This window comes from Carya illinoinensis, chromosome 12 (genome assembly GCF_018687715.1).
Source record: "Carya illinoinensis cultivar Pawnee chromosome 12, C.illinoinensisPawnee_v1, whole genome shotgun sequence".
In the NCBI taxonomy this organism is placed as follows: domain Eukaryota; kingdom Viridiplantae; phylum Streptophyta; class Magnoliopsida; order Fagales; family Juglandaceae; genus Carya; species Carya illinoinensis.
The window spans coordinates 8,299,628-8,316,605 of NC_056763.1; positions in this window are offsets into that span (position 1 = coordinate 8,299,628).

The window sequence follows — 16,978 nt, forward strand, 5'->3', positions numbered from 1 at the left end:
AGAAAACAAATAAAACCATCATAAAACCAACAAAAACAAAACCACACCACACAGCAAGAAACAAAAGAAACCAGCTTGCAAAAACATAACCAAATAAATACAAACAAACAAACAAGCTCAAACAAATAAAACAACTGTACTTAACATAATTTTTTTTTTTTTTTAAAAACACAACTTTAAAACGCATTCTGGTACTGCCTACGGGACATGTGGTTTTACCCAGAGCCAAACCGCTCTGATACCACCTGTGACACCCCCAAATCCCCACGCACGGACACGGGGAAATCGAGACATCCGGATGGTGACAACCCGGGTCACCATCCTATCGACGGGTGCCAAGTGTGTGCAAAAGTAACATATGTGCATGAAGAAACACGCAGCGGATAACGAAAGTCATAACTACGTACCAGAATTGTTCTTAACGCAATACAAGCTGTTTAAAACGTACATAGATAAAATATTACAAAAACACAAATACAGTTTTAAACCAAATTTAAAGCAAAGCATCAGCAACCCGGCGGAGCCGCATCCTCAGGCTCAGCCTCCTCCTCCTCCTCCTCGAACTCTGCACCAAAAGCTACGGAACCAAAAATGGTACCGCAGGTAAGAAAAGCCCAAACACCACCAGATAAAAACACATAGAACTCAAACAACATGGATGCAAGAAAAACCAATGCACATGCCCCGCGAAACCACATTTTTTTTCCCACGCACGCCAAAAACCCATTTGGCCCAATAAAAACATATTCTTAAAAACCACGCCTCGCCATTATCCCAGATAATGGCCCAAACCACCATTTTCCCAGAAAATGGATCAAAAGCCTCAAAACCAAAACTTGCCATTTTCCCAGAAAATGGCCCGCATCCGAAAACCATAAAAACAAACCGGTTATGCATGCACCATGATCTCCCCTAGGGATCATCCGCACACCCTGGCTCCGTGCCACACCGCAGGTAACGACTACGCATGTGACACCTAAACGAGCAATGCCCAGACTCGCGCCCTGCGCGTACCTAGCCAGGCCATCCTCTAGCCCTCGCCAGCGAAGGGCCACGGAGTCGGTGAGTAGAGCGATACCCAAACTCGCGCCCCGCGCGTACCTGGCCGGGTCATCCTCTAGCCCCGCTCCCATCGTCGCCCAGTGACAACTCAAGGGACGTCACTCAGTATTATCCACTCCCGAGTGACTAGAGGAGCTCCACCGAGATAATAACCCATCCCGGCTTGGGCTCGTGAGAGACACGCACCCGAAAATCCAATCACGCCAGCAAAACAGGGTTTCTCAAATAAAATAAAATACACGTGTATGCACCATGCAAATGCAATTATCAATGCACAAAACAAACAACCAACCATAAAACAATAAATCAAGCAACTCTGTCCTCCATCCACCCGACCCCCGAACTCCTCGGACTCAGTCCGGAATCAACCAACCAGCAGATTAATTAATTGAAAGAGCAATATATATTTAAATCTAAAAATAGGGTTTGGAAAATACTTACAGCGCTATATAGCAATTTTAGAAATCACGCGGCGTTGCAAACGGCGCCGAAAAAGCAACGTCACAGTGAAAATTCACTGTGGCCGTGGGTTGTGAAAAACCCACTTTTGAATGGGGACACACTAGGGCTTGGGATTGATAGGGAATGGTCTAGGGATGGTTGTGAAGCTATTGGAAGTGGTGGTTGGCCGTGGGTGGCGGCGGAATCGCCGGAAAGAGGCCGGATTTCCCAAAAAGGAAAGCTAGCTCGTGGGAGCTATTCCGGTGGTCGTTGGAGGCCGAAAATGGGTGGGTTAGGATGGCAAGGGACCGGTGATGAAGTGGTGAAGAAATGGTGGCCGGAGGTGGAGCGACGGCGGTGGATCGGAGCAAAATCCGTGCAGCCTTTGGAGAGCTTTTCCGGCCAAATGGCCGGCCGGATGGGGGTGGAAATCGGTGGGGTGGTGCGCCGGAGGGAGACGAAGAGAATGGTGGGGGTGGTGTGCCGCACGATGGCCGGCGGCGGTGGGTCTGGGCTGAGAAGTGTTCCGGCATGAGGGAGAGAGAAGAGAGAGAAACCGGGGGGGTGCTCGAGCGGGAAGAAGGAAAAAAAAAAGAAAAGAAAGAAAAAAGAAAAGAAAGGAAAAAAGAAAGAAGGAAAAAGAAACAAAAAGAGAAAGGAAAACGAAGAGAAAAAGGAAAAGAGATGTAGGGAAAAGATGAGGTCCAATTCTCATTCCGGGAAACAAAACTAAACCGCCAAAAAGAGATTAAAACTCACAAAACAACTAAAAGAAATAAAACAAAACATCAGTTAAATTAAAAACAAATTTTTAAAACGCAAATAAATTAAAATAATTAACTAAAATATTAATAAAATAAAAACAATTATTTCAGCGAAAATACACTCAAAAGCGGGTCATCACAATTTTCATTCTTAAACATTGAGGACAATGTTTCATTTAAGTTGGGGGATGGTGGTGCAAATTCAGTATTTAAAATGCTTGTTGGAAATCTGTGGCATATTTTCACGTGTCAATTTTTTTTTTTAATTTGTATCACACTTGCATTATTTTCACATGTGTACTCATTCTCATTCATAGCCATCTTCGTGAATTCACTAAACCCACCATAATCATTTTTGCTTAAGCATTCACAGAACTCTTAATGCACTTATCCAAGTTTTGTGGTAAGATGGTAGTTTGACACATGTAGCTAGAGAACTCTTTTGCTTAAGTATTCATGTGAGTTTGGAGAGGATTGAGAGCATACAAATGCAGTAAATTGTGATAAGTGTTCATTGATCTGTTGAATTGGGCACTTCTTTTGAGAATATCATTACATGGTTTGTGGTACGATGGTGGATATACTTGGGATATGACGAAGGTCAACTTAGGATTAACGTTTGAGCCTTTCAAGCTATCCTTTTCCATCATAGACCCCTAGTAGCCAACTTTGAGCCAATAAACACATGTAACTTTTTTCTTTTCATATGCCCATATCATCCATGCCTCTCCATATTGGAGTATAACCTATACACTGATTTTCTTACCCTTTTTACTTCCAAGTGTATACTAGGTGTGTAATTTTCATTCTCTTTCTTTTATTTTATCAAAAAAGAAGAAGACGACAGGAAAAAAAAAAGGAAGAGTACAAGTTGCAATGTGTTCAATTGAGTGAGCTCTGAAAAAAAAAGTTGGTAGAAATGAAAAGAATACAAAAGTGGCATGTGTTTGTCCATCAAATTGTTGAAAAAAAAAAAGAGGAAGAAGAAGGAAAAGCATTATTATTTGATTATCTGAAAAGTTGGAGAGTACATCAAGTGAGAAGTGTGGTCTATTGAAATATTTAATGAAATTCCCTTTGTATGTACTTGGAAGTTTTTGAATCCCTTTCATCCTTTTTTTTTTCATATAACCCGGAAACCAAGCCACATTACAACCTTTTTGTGTTGACTATTCTGATCCTAAGTAAGCTGTTGGAAAGATTGATGGAAGTCTCATTTGTTAGTGTTCCTATCATAAGATCAATGTTTGCTTGTTGCTTGTACATAATTGCCTAATTTTCCATGAGAGTGTGTATACACCCATTGTCAACTCCATAGAGAGAGCCCTTACACGAAACAATATTATACCCATGAGTTATAGAGTTGAACCTTTGTTTGAGATGTTCTTGATGTTGTATGTGTCAAGGTTAGTGGTACGATAGTTATGGCTTGGAGAACACACACACACTCTGTGGATTGCTATAGGTGGATTGATCTTGATGGATTATTGAATTTCTTAGATTGTTTTGATATGTGAATCTGGAAAGTGTGACTTGATGGCCTTTATGTGTGATATTCTTTGGTCTCTTTCGTTGTTTTGACATGAAAATTGCTAGGGACTAGCAATGAGTAAGTTGGGGGGGTGTGATGAGTGTGCGAAAGTGCACTCTAAATACCCTATTATTGGACTAAAATGCTAAAATGTGAATAGAAATCATAGGAATTAATGTGTATTCTTAAATTGAATTTCTATTTACGTTGAGATACTCCTAAACTGTTTTTTTATGTCTAATTTCAGAATTTATAAAAGAGCAAGTCAAGCCCAGTCAAATTCAAAGGATGACATTCATGGGGTTTGAGAGCAATTTGGAAGAAAAGAAAAAGAAAAAAAATCACAAAATGAAATCACAAGAAGTCCAAGTCTGAAATTCGCTAAGAGACAGTCTGGACATAATTTAGTCTTTTAACTGTATCTTTTTACTCATATATCGGATTGATACGATTCTTGATGAATTGGAAAGATATCTTAAAGGGCTATAACTTTGTCTCTAATAAGGATTTCCAAATTCGAAATCCTGAAGGCTGTACGTGGCTGCCAAGATAAGTCCTAAAATTTAGGCGATTTTTTTATGCGGAAATCAAGAGGACATTAGGGTTTCTTTCTTACCCTATATAAGCATATCATTAGCATGAAATGGGAGGAGGAAGAGGCACAAGAGGCAGATCTGAAGAGAGGAGAAAATCACTTCCATGGCCACCGTTTGCTTCAGTTTTCTCTGGAGATTTTTGTTGTCCAATATATTTATGGGTAACTAAATTCTTAAGTAGGGTTAGGGATGAACTTGCATATTAGATGGTATTTCTAATTTATTCTTAATTCATGTATTTGATTTTCAATTGCTAAAACTATTTTGTTTTATCATTCTCAATTCATCGTTGATGTTTTGTTCTCCGAATAATCATAGAATTTATTCTGTTTATGGATTCAGTCATGCTTTTTCTATTAAATGGATTAGTTCTTTGATTATGTTTGGATAAATTATTTATCTATATTGATTTAGTTTTTTTGCTGCAATATCGCTCCCTGAGTATATTGTCATCATTGGATTTTCTCAATAGGGTAATAATTTATGTATATTAAAAGTGGTGAATGATATTTCAAAGAGTTAAATTTGATTTAATTTTAGTTTATAAATCTGTACCTTCCGATTGAGAATTTCTTAAATTGAGTTCCTAATTGAGTTATCCAATGAATTAAGAATAATTAAAATACCGGATTTGTGCAAGGGATTCCCGATGCTCTACTATTCGTCAAATTTGAGTATTTTTTCCGTTAATCACTTTGCTTCACTTTAATTTACATTTAAAATTAATTTTCATTCTCCATTATTTATTTAATATTTTTCTTTAGTTTCTTTCTTCCTCTTGCTATTCGTTTAATTTGTCTCCCTGTGGAATCGACACCCCAAAGCTGTGCTACAACTACCGTGTTATTCTTTGGGTGTAATCAGTTTGGTTAGGGTTTGAGATGCTATCAAGCCCAAATCCAATTTTTTCTTGGCCCAAACAAAATTCCAAGGTTTGAAGGCCAACTTTTGGGATTTGAGAAATTGAGAAATTAGTAGCATGTGGAAGAGATTTAATCAAGTGATTAAACACAATGCTAGAAATAGGATCAAAGAGGGTTTGAAGGCCAACTTTTGGGATTTGGGGAAACTGTTTAGGGTTTCGGTTTCAACCAAGCTTTTGGGATTTCAATTGGATTCCAACCATTTAGGGTTTTGCTAGGGTTGAAACCCTCTTTGATCTGGCTCAATTTGGTTGATCAGATGAAAAACCTAAAGCTTAGGTAGAATGATCTCACTCCTTGATTTCCTTCACAAATCCATCTAATGGTTCCTCTTTGTTCCAAGTGTCTAATACTATTCACTATGTGTGGCTAAGATCTTGTCAAGTGTCCAAATAAAACTTCTCTAACCTAATTTGGACATTCCACACTGTGATTTTCAAAACACTGCACTTAGTACGCTTATCGAGGTTACTATTCACTCCAAAGAAATGCATAATAAACTTAGTACTGAAAAATCCTAAATATTCATATTAACCTACAGTGAAAATCGTTTACCAAAACTCAACCCTGAAGTGCCCCTAAAAAAGATTTCACAGTTTCAAACAAGCATTTTGTCCGAAATTATGAAAATGAGTTATTGTGCCATAAAATCCTAAATATTCAAATGAGTCTAGTGGCTTAGACTATAACGTATTCTGACACTTCTCACTACCTCAAACAAATAAAATCGCATTTCTAGCACCATAGTGAGTGATAACACTGACTATGTTGACAGAATAAAACCTTTGCGACTAGTCAATTCGTGAAAACTTATGGAGTTTTCACAAGGTTCCTAAAGTCTATAGAAATTCCACCATTGAATTTCTAGCTGGATGTTACAAATGACATACATTTTGATGCATTGCCATATGTGATGACCCGTTTTTACGTGTATTTTCACTGAATGAATGTTTTTAATTTAACTAATATAGTAGTTCTTTTATTTTAAATTATTATATTTTAAATTGGTTTTTATTTTATTTGATGTGGTGTTTAATTTATTTTAGTCGTTTTATATTTTTAAAATCGTTTTCGGCGGATCGGTTTTTTGTTTCCAGAGTGAGGATTGGACCTCATTTATTTTCTTTTCTCTTTTGTCTTTTTCCCTTTTTGCTTTTTCCTTTTCCCTTTTCTTTCCTTCTTCTTTCTTTCTTTTTTCTTCTTCTTTTTCTCTTCTCTCCTGCGCACGGCCAGCTGCCTCTTTCTCCTTCCTGTCGCCGACCCTTTGACTGCCCAGACCTGCCGCCGCCGGCCGACGTGGTCAACACCACCCCCACCATTCGAACCCCCTCCGGTGGGTGATCACCCCCACCAATTTTCAGGGCCATCCGTGCAGCCGTTAGCCGCCACGCACGGCTGGAAGTCACGGCACCAGCTCTCTCTTTTCTCTCTGTTGCCGATTGCTTTCTCAGCCCAGAACCGCCGTTCGCCGGCAACGTGGCCAACACCACCCACCCAGTTTTCTTCCCCTCCCATTGATGAACATCCCCACCAAATTTCACCTCCATCCGAGCCACTATTAGCCACCACGAGCTCCTCCAAGCCACACGGTTTTTGAGCTTTTCCAGTGTCGTCGTTCCACTTCCGGCCACCACCTTTTCACAGCTTCTTCCCCTACCTCTTGCCGACCTAACCCACCCATTTCCGGCCCCGATCAGTTGCCGGAGCAGCTCCCACGAGCTCAACTCCGTTTAGCCCCTTTTTGGCCTTCCACCGTCGTTTCCACCGCCACCCACGGTCAAAGCTCGCTTCCTTTACCTTCATAAACATCTCAAGACCATTCCCTATCAATTTCATGTCTTGGTTTTTCCCCGTTCGAAAGTGGGTAATTTATTACCCACGGCCACAGTATAAATTACACTGTTACGTTGCTTTTTCTCCGCCGTTTGCAACGCCGCGAGCTTTTAAAAAATACCGTATAGCGCTGTAGGTATTTTCCAAACTCTACTTTTAGATTTAAATATATTTTACTCTTACAATAAATTATCTGGTTGGTTGGTTGATTCCTGACTGAGTTCAAGGAGTTCGGGGGTCGGATGGATTGAGGATAGAGTTGCTTGATTTGGTTGTTTTGTGATTGGTTGGTTATTTGTGCCTTGAGGCGTGCATTACATATTGCATTCATGTGCTTTTTATTTAATTGAGAAAAATCATGTTTTGTTGGCCTAAATGGATTTTCGAGTGCGTGTGTCTCACGAGCCCAAGCCGGGATGGGTTATTATCTCAGTGGAGCTCCTCTGGTCACTCGAGAGTGGATAATACTGAGTGACATCCCCATCGCACGATACAGTAATGCTGTCGTGTCGACTCCGTGGTCCCTAGAGTGGCGGGGACTAGAGGATGGCCTGGCTAGGGACGCGCTGGGTGCGAGTACTGGGCATCGCTCGTTTAGGTGTCACATGCGTAGACGTTACCTGTGGTGTGGGACAGAGCTAGAGTGTGCGGATGATCCTTAGGAGAGATCATGGTGCATGCATAATTGGATCGGTTTTTGTGGTTTTGGTTACGGGCCATTTTCTGGGAAAATGGCGAGGTTTGTTTTGAGGTTATGTGATCCATTTTCGGGGAAAATGGTGGTTTACTGTTTTGGGCCATTATCTGGGATAATGGTGAGGAATGGTTTTAATGGTAATGTTTTTGGGCCAAATGGGTTTTTGGCGTGCGTGGAAAAAATATGGTTTTATGGGTTATGTGCATTGGCATTCTTTCATGCATGTTGTTTGAGTTAATATGTTTTTATCTAGTGGTGTTTGGATCTTATTTACCTGCGGCACCATTTTTGGTATCATAGATTGGGTGTAGAGTTCGAGGAGGAGGAGTAGGCTGAGCCCGAGAATGCGGCTCTGCCGGAGTTCTGAGTTGGAGTTTATGCTTTGTAATTGGCTTTGAAACTATATTTGTAGTTTGTAATATTTTATTATATATGATTTGAACTGCTTTGTATTGAACTAAGAAAAATTCAAGTACTTAGTTATATGACTTTGCTATCCGCTGCGTGTTTCTTTTTGTACACTTGTTGCTTGTACACGCACTTGGCACTCGTTGTTAGAGTGGTGACCCGGGTTGTCATCATCCGGACGTATCGATTTTCTCATGTTCGTACGTGGGGATTTGGGGGCGTCACACTATACACTGGAATGTGAAGGGCATTTTGGAGCTCATCGGTCCACGACTAAAGTTCTTCAATCTGGGTTTTATTGGTCAACCTTGTTTAAGGATGCTCATGCTTTTATTGCTACTTGTAATAGATGGAATGAAATGCCTTTGCAGAATATTCTAGAGGTGGAGTTGTTTGACGTTTGGGGTATTGACTTCATGGGACCCTTCCCTTCATTGTACAACAACAAATACATTCTTCTAGTAGTAGATTATGTGTCCAAGTGAGTAGAGGCTACCGCAACTCCCACAAATGATGCAAAAGTGGTGCTTAATTTTCTCTGAAAGAATATTTTGTTCAATTTTGGGACTCCCAAGGCCTTTATTAGCGATGAAGGCACTCACTATTGCAACAAGCAATTTGAAGCTCTATTATTAAAATATGGAGTTAGACAGTGGATGGCATTGGCTTATCGTCTTTAGAAAAACAAACAGGTAGATGTATCAAATAGGAAGGTGAAGCAAATTCTAGAGAAAAAAGTTGACATCTCCTAAAAAGATTGTGTGAAAAAGCTAGATGATGCACTATGGGCTTATTGGATAGCATTCGAAACACCTTTGGGAATGTCTCCTTATTGGTTGGTGTATGGTAAAGTATGCCATCTTCATGTATTGCTCAAGCATAAAGCAAAGTGGGCGATGAAGCGCCTAAACATGGATTTCCAAGCATTCAGTGAAAAGCTTTTTTTACAAATTAATGGGATGGATGACTTTTGCAATGATGCTTATGAGAAGGCAAAAATCTACAAGGAGTGGCCCAAGGCTTGGTATGATAAGCACATCTTAAAGGAGTTCTACTCGGACAACAAGTTTTGCTTTACAATTCATGGCATCGACTCTTTCTAGGAAAGCTCAAATCGTGATGGTGGGGCCCATTCATGGCCATTAAAGTTTTTCCCCATGGAGCAGTAGAAGTCACTCATGAAGAGAAGGGGACATTTAAAGTAAATGGACAACATTTGAAGCCTTATTTGAATGGTGGAGTTGACAACAAGAAGACCATAATTCTCCTTGATCCAGCCTCGAAGAAGAGCAACAGTCTAGCTACTAACTATAACTAAGTGCTTCTTGGGAGGCAACCCAAGCATTCTAAACCTTTGTTTTGTTATTTTCATTATTCCTTGCAAGTTGTTTAGTTTTCTAATTATTATTTTCCTCAATTGCTTTCTTTACATGGGTGTGGCAATGATGTAGTTCCCCACTTCCTTGCTCCAAAACCTGAACGCGCTGATGAAGATACTGAGGAAGGGAGCTTGATTCATCTCCATCAGTGGTCAAGGAATTTTCTTTTTACCATGTAGTTGCTTTCTTTGCTGCACATTGGGGACAATGTGTTATTTAAGTTTGGGGGAAGGGATTTTTAATTTTTAATTATTTTTATTTGCTTTCAGTGTAAAACAAAATTATTGTCAAATATTTTAAATTTTTTTGGTTTGATGAATAAAAAGCCTAAAATATGATTGAAATTGATTATAATTCTTAGGAAAAAAATCTTTTTGCTTGAGTCAATTTGTTAATCCATACTTGATCTTACTAAATTTGAGATTTTCTATGTTCAATGAATGCTTATCATGATGATTAATTGTTTTGCATACCTAGAGAAATTTTATGTGAATTTTTATGGTCTCAACAAACTCTATAACTTGTTTGATTACACTAGAGATGAAATCCTAGATAGACTATCACTAGGGAAATGATTAAGGCGTTCTTTGGATCGATTTAGCATTTCAAGCTTACCTATTTATTATCTTTATCCATAGTCACCCCTTTGAATATTTTGGCATTATATTTTTCTTTCTTGTAAACCTTCAAATTCCCTACCCTATTTGAGCTTAAATATTGATTTCCTTACCTTTCAAGAGAACTGAGTAGACACAAAGTCAAAAGAGCATGAAAGGTGAGAGAGGTAGAAGGTTTACAAGTAAAGAGTATCATAGCTCTACTTATCAAAATCATAAGTTTGGGGGTGTCAACAAGGTGACTATGTGTACCGACGAACCAAGGTTGACAAAATTCGTCTGTAAAAGCATATAAAAAATTGGTTTAGTAACAAAAAAGAACATTCCAACTTGCAGACAGTGGGGTAGAGAAATAGATTTTTGGAAGTTTGATAAAGAGAGGTATGTTGAGAAATTCACAAGATTGAGAAGAGATGTTTGTGTTAGAAGTGAGTATGCTCTATGTGTTCTGTTGGTGTTCAAACTTAAGTTCTCTTGCTTTGTTTGAATCGTACCTTTTCTTTGTAGCTTTCATCCTAGCCTTACATTACGAGCTTAATAAAGACCTATTGATCCCTGGCAATAATTTTGTTCTATATTAGTGGAGAGTGATTTGAAAAGCAAGCCTATGGAGTTTTTTAGAGATCCATTCTTTATGTACTTGTTTGCATAAAACCATCTAGGGAGCTAATGATGAAGTGAGAATGAGACGTATGCATTAATGTAAAGATTGATAATACGGTGGAATTGGGTTTTGAATTAACTTGTGGACTTGTGTGCTTTTGAATGATTCTTTTGGATTATAAACTTTAGGCAATTTTTGAGGAAATAAATTTTATGAATCAAACCAAATTCTTGTTTTCAATTGTTTTTGTCTTTTTCTTTGCTTGAGGACTAGCAAAGTTTAAGTTTGGAGGAATTTGATAAGTGTAATTTTTACATAATTTTTATTACCCTTTTACTTATTACAAGTGTTAATTTTCATATAATTCTTTTGATTCTATTTTATTTTCATTTGTTTTTCCTTATTTTCTTTTTCTTGAAGGAATGAGAAGATGCAATGCAAAAGGAGAGCATTTTGGTATAAAAGAAGAGACTATAGATCCTGACCGACAATAGGCGACAAAATCTTATGAGAGCCGAGAAGGTTTGGCGAGGAGCCTTGTTCTATGGGCAACAAAGAGACTTATCTGAGCAGAAAGGTGAGAAGAATTACCTCTTGAAAGGTGAGTAGTTTTACCTCTCGGTAGGCGAGGAGACCCAAGGGCAACCAACCTAAACGACACATCTTGGGTGACGACTAGTCCGGCTGAGGAGACTTACAGTTCGATATATAATCCTAGTTAGGAGTCTATTATCTCAGCAAAGAAGCATTTTATCTATCACAAGCCGAGGAGAGTAGTTTTACTCTGCGCACATTGCATCTACCAGATGGGACCCTCCCGAGTTCCACAATCAATCTACTGACCACCAAATCCTCTCGAGCTCTTCAAATCAAGTTGCTTATCACTGAATCTTCCATTTTTTATAAGTCCATTATTTTTGACATATTTTTCTATTTTGTTAACAATTATCTTTTGAAACTATTTTCTAGATCTTTATGCTAGACTGTAGCCGTAAGTCTCTAATTTTGTTTTGCCAACTTTTATAGCTATTTAATCCATGTTTGTGGGATGAATTAGGGGGGATCAAAGGGAAACAAAATCTCTTTGAGTTTCTTGATGTTAAACTCTTTGATTATGCTTTTATTCTGTTTTATTATGAACTAATTTCCATTTTCTAAGGTTACGACGTAGCCTAACTATAATTATGTGAATCTTTCTTTAATCGAACTAATTTAGTAGCTGTTTCATATTGTTCAATATTTCATTTTGGACTTAATGCTTGTGAATGATTTATCAGCATTTACATGATTTGGGATTCAATTTGAGATTAAGAAGTGATAATTAGCCAATTTTTGAGATACCACAAGGAATCTGTAGGATAGATATATATATATATATATATGGACTTGTGTAATCTTTTTGAGGATTTCTTTGTTCTTAATGAATTTTGACAGGTTAAGAGTTTTCACATAGATGTAGAAAACTTACTTGTTGAGATATTGTGTTAATGCTTGAGAAGGATTAATGAATAAATTATGATCCGATATCAACAACAACAGGAAATAATTATACTTAGTTCAATTAGGAAATTCGTGTAGCATTAGTTATGATGGATCGGAAACATTAAAATATTGTTTCCTTTATCTCATCTTCTGTCTTTATTTTCTTTTTTGTTATTTTAAATTTTCTAGTCCAACAATTCATTTCTATTTCAATTATCAAATAGATTATAATTTAATAAATTTTGGTACTTATTAGTAATTTTTCAATCCTCGTGAGATGATACTCTCACTCATTCACTTTATTACTTGTTATGATTCATGCACTTGCAATTTCAATGAACAATGATATCAGTTCTCCAAATCTCAAAATCAGTATATATCAGTTCGGTTCTAAAATAAGTCCAAAGCCAGACCGAACCGAACCGGTTATACCCTAGAAGGAATAAGTTTGTGTTTGAAAGCAGATGTCAAGAACCCCATTGTCTATACTCAGCTGTAGAACAAGCATTACAGGAATCATGACCTGTAAGGAAGCTCAAGTCAGAAATCATAACCTGCCCATGGCCACAAGCAGTGGAAGGAGTAACAATATGCGGCGAAAACAAGAACATTAAGTTAAGAAAAATTGGGATGCTACAGTGAATTTAAAAGGTACAAGAGTAGGGATTTGTGTTATTGCAAGGGATCACAAAGGGAAAGTTCTAATGTCCTCTAATTTCCTTATGTGCAAAGCTAGAGTTGAATGTCCATGCATTTCTGAAGGTATGGCACTAAGGAGGGCTATGGAGGTAGCTACTGACCTTGGCTTATCAAATGTGACTTTTGAAGGAGATGCACAGACTACTATTAGAGCAATTAAATTCCAAAGAAGAGTATTGGGCTTGGAATGGAATGGATAGGTAATTGAGGACATCAAAAAATTACTTTCCCTTCACCCCCGCTAAAAAGTACAATTCACCTATAAAGAAGCAAACAAAGTTGCTCACAAGTTTGCTAAATAGGCTTACCCGTTGTAGGAAGAGAGAATATGGCTAGAGGTGGGTTCTAATTTTATTCATAATTCTGTCTCTTGTGAATGACATTGTAATGACTCGACTTTGATGAATAATACTTCTCTGCCTTGACTTAAAAAAAAGAAAAAGAAACACAAAAGTAAGAAATAGTAAAGCTCCATTGAAGTTTTATGCAGGTGGGCAATAAATTTTTGGCTTATTTACAATTAATTTGAATAATTTATCCTCATAAACAAGAGTTTTACTACACATAAGCTGATATATTAATACAACACTTGTAGTGGGATATATTATAACTTTAAAAACACTAAGACACCAATCATCTTTTAGCATAGATGATGTGGAAAGCTTCCACAGTAGTAATTTGCTGGGTGTGTAAAAAATAAAACTTACAAATAAATTTTCTCCATAAACAATATTAAATTAAAGAGAAAAATCAACCCCCTCTTGCCATATATTGAAGTTTTGTAATGAATATATATTACAGAATTATTAATGTTGATCATATTGTCAATGATGAGGAAATGACAACATTAAAGATCAATATAAGAAAAAAGTCTTTTTTTCTGACAACCAAAAGTCATCTGCAAAAGACCTAAAATTGCTAGAAATACTTGTTTCTAACAGGAAAGTGGTTGCCAAAGGCTAGTTGTGACTGTTGAGCCAAGATAATTTATGCCCTTTTATGCCTAGCCACAAGTAAAATGCATCCTTCAACAACTGCTCATTGTTTGTGCCAATGGCAATGGTTATAGGCAGGCTCAATATTTAACAAATAGAAAAGTTACTTTTGCTGAATACTACTCAAAGAAGAAGCTCAAAGCAAACTAGAAGGGATAAAAATTAGCAGAAACCGCCCATCCATCTCTCACTTGCTTTTCGCAGACGACACCATAATTTTTGCAAGAGCCACAGAAAACAATGCAAAATCCATTTCTGAAAGTTTGGCAAAATACCAAGAATGGTTAGGTCAAAAAGTAAATCTAGGCAAATCTTCTATCTACATCACAAGGAATACCAACCAAGTGATTAAGCAAGCTATCTCCCAAAGACTGCCATTCAAAAGCTCATCGGTGAAAATGAAATATTTAGGCCTTCCAACCTCCATGGGGATTAATAAAATAGCCACTTTCCAAGAAATGATGACAAAGATTGAGAAAAAATTAGAAGGCTAGAAATCGAAGCTACTCTCACAAGCTGTAAGAACTATGTTAATCAGAAGTGTTGCTAGTACAATCCCTTCATATGTCATGACCTCATTCAAACTGCCAAAATCAATGTGCAAGACCCTAGACATGAAATTAAAAAATTTTTGGTGGGGATTCCCGGAAGGAAAAAATCAAAACCTGACCCTAAAATCATGGAAGTTAATATGCCAACCAAAAAAGGAAGGAGGATTGGGAGTTAGAAGGGTGGAGAATCTCAATGCAGCACTAATGGCAAAAACAAGCTGGGAAATAAGTGAAAACAGAAATGGGCTATGGCATAACATTCTAAGCACCAAATATCTTAACAGAGAGGACTTCTGGAATGTATCACCTAAATGATCTGACTCAAACCAATGGAAAGGAATACTCTAAACAAGAGAACTCCTCAAAAAAGGAAGATGCTTCCAAATCAATGATGGCACCTCGGTCAATATTTGGTCGGACCCTTGGATACCAACTACCGAAAACTACAGACCAAAGCCACTCCAAGTTGAAATCAACTCTATGCCACTTGTCTCTTGCTTAAAAGTCTCCGACTTAATCTTCAGAAATCAAAGATCCTGGGATATACAGAAAATGCAAACACTCTTTGACCCTAATAGCATCCAACAAATTCAACAAATCCCATTCTCAAGCAATTCACAGCAGACAGACAAAATAGTATGGGCTCCAAATCATAATGGTAAATTCATAGTCAAACCAGCTTACAATTTGGAAATAAAGGAACAAGCTCAAGCTCAAGAGAATCAAGAGAGCCATACTAGGGATCTATTCAAGCCTTTACGGAAAATGAAAATCCATGAGCGTCATAAGCTGCTATTATGAAAAATGATTTGGAACATCCTCCCCACCAAAGGAAGAATTAAAGAAGTAATTCCCTCTCTACCTCAAAATGAATGTTCGCTGTGTAACCAAGCAGAAGAGACTCTTGAGCATCTCTTCACACAATGCCCAGTCACTCATATACTCTGGAGTCAAGGCCCATGGCCACTGCACTTGGAAAATCTCCCGATTAATTCTATATTAGATTAGATAAAAATGATCATATATCCAGATAAGAAGTTGGGGCTACAAGAACTGGAGAAACATCACTTCCAACTTTATGCGGTAGTCAACATGGATTACATCTGGCGATTGAGAAATGACATTATCCACAATCATGCCTCCTTTCATCTGAATAGGGCAAAAACTTACCTCAAGCAAGTTTATCATAACTATACAAATGCTTGGGAAAGGAAACAAAGGACTAATGAGAAACCATGGGAAGCTCCACCTCTGCTCTCTCTAAGCATCACCTTTGACACTGCAATTAGAAATGCCTTTTCTGTAATATCAGCATTATGCAGAAATCACAATGGAGACATCATAGACATCAGAACAGAGCAAATCCTATCGTCAAACCCATTGATAGCAAAAGCTTCGGTAGCTCTACTAGCTACCCAAATGGCATCACCACTTCATCATAGAAAAATCTTTTTTGAAGGGGATGACCCACAGGTAAACCAAGCAATACAAGATCCAGACTTCTCTTCCTTATGGTGAATATCTCCAATCATTGAAGAAATTCAAAAGTGGTTTCAAAGCAATATGAACTGGACCTTAACAAAGATTAATCGATTTCAGAATCGATGTATGCACTTTGTTGCGCAATGGGCAGCAGCCAATCTTGTCTTTGGTAGCATACCCCCTAATTTTATCTCTTGCTCTTCTTTTCTTTTTAAACGTCCTTGAACATGCTTTCTATTATTAATAAAGTTGCTTGATTAGAGGGAAAAAAAAGTTACTTTGAATTTATTATGCGCTTTAAAAAAAAAAAAAAGTCCTATAAACTTGTCAACCTTTTGATAAAACAACTAATTAAGGTATATTTGAAGTAACAAAACTCTCAATTCTCCAAATCACCTAATCCACAGATATAAATGCCATTCCAGCACTCGAAAAAGCACATACCACAATTGAGCCAATTTAGAATTGTAGTAAACCCACCAAAAGCAATAACACCCAATGTTCACAATGAAATACCTAGAGAAATTTATGTGAATTTTTATGGTCTCAACAAACTCTATAACTTGTTTGATTACACTTGAGATGAAATCCTAGATAGAATATCACTAGGGAAATGATTAAAGCATTCTTTGGTTCGATTGAGCATTTCAAGCTTACCTATTTACTATCTTTATCCCTAGTCTCCCCTTTGAACTTTATTGAATTATATTTTGGCATTATATTTTTCTTTCTTGTAAACCTTCATATTCCCTACCCTATTTGAGCTTAAATACTGAATTCCTTACCTTTCAAGAGAACTGAGTAGACACAAAGTCAAAAGAGCATGAAAGGTGAGAGAGGTAGAAGGTCTACAAGTAAAGAGTATCATAGCTCATATTATCAAAATCATAAGTTTGGGGTTGTCAACATGGTGA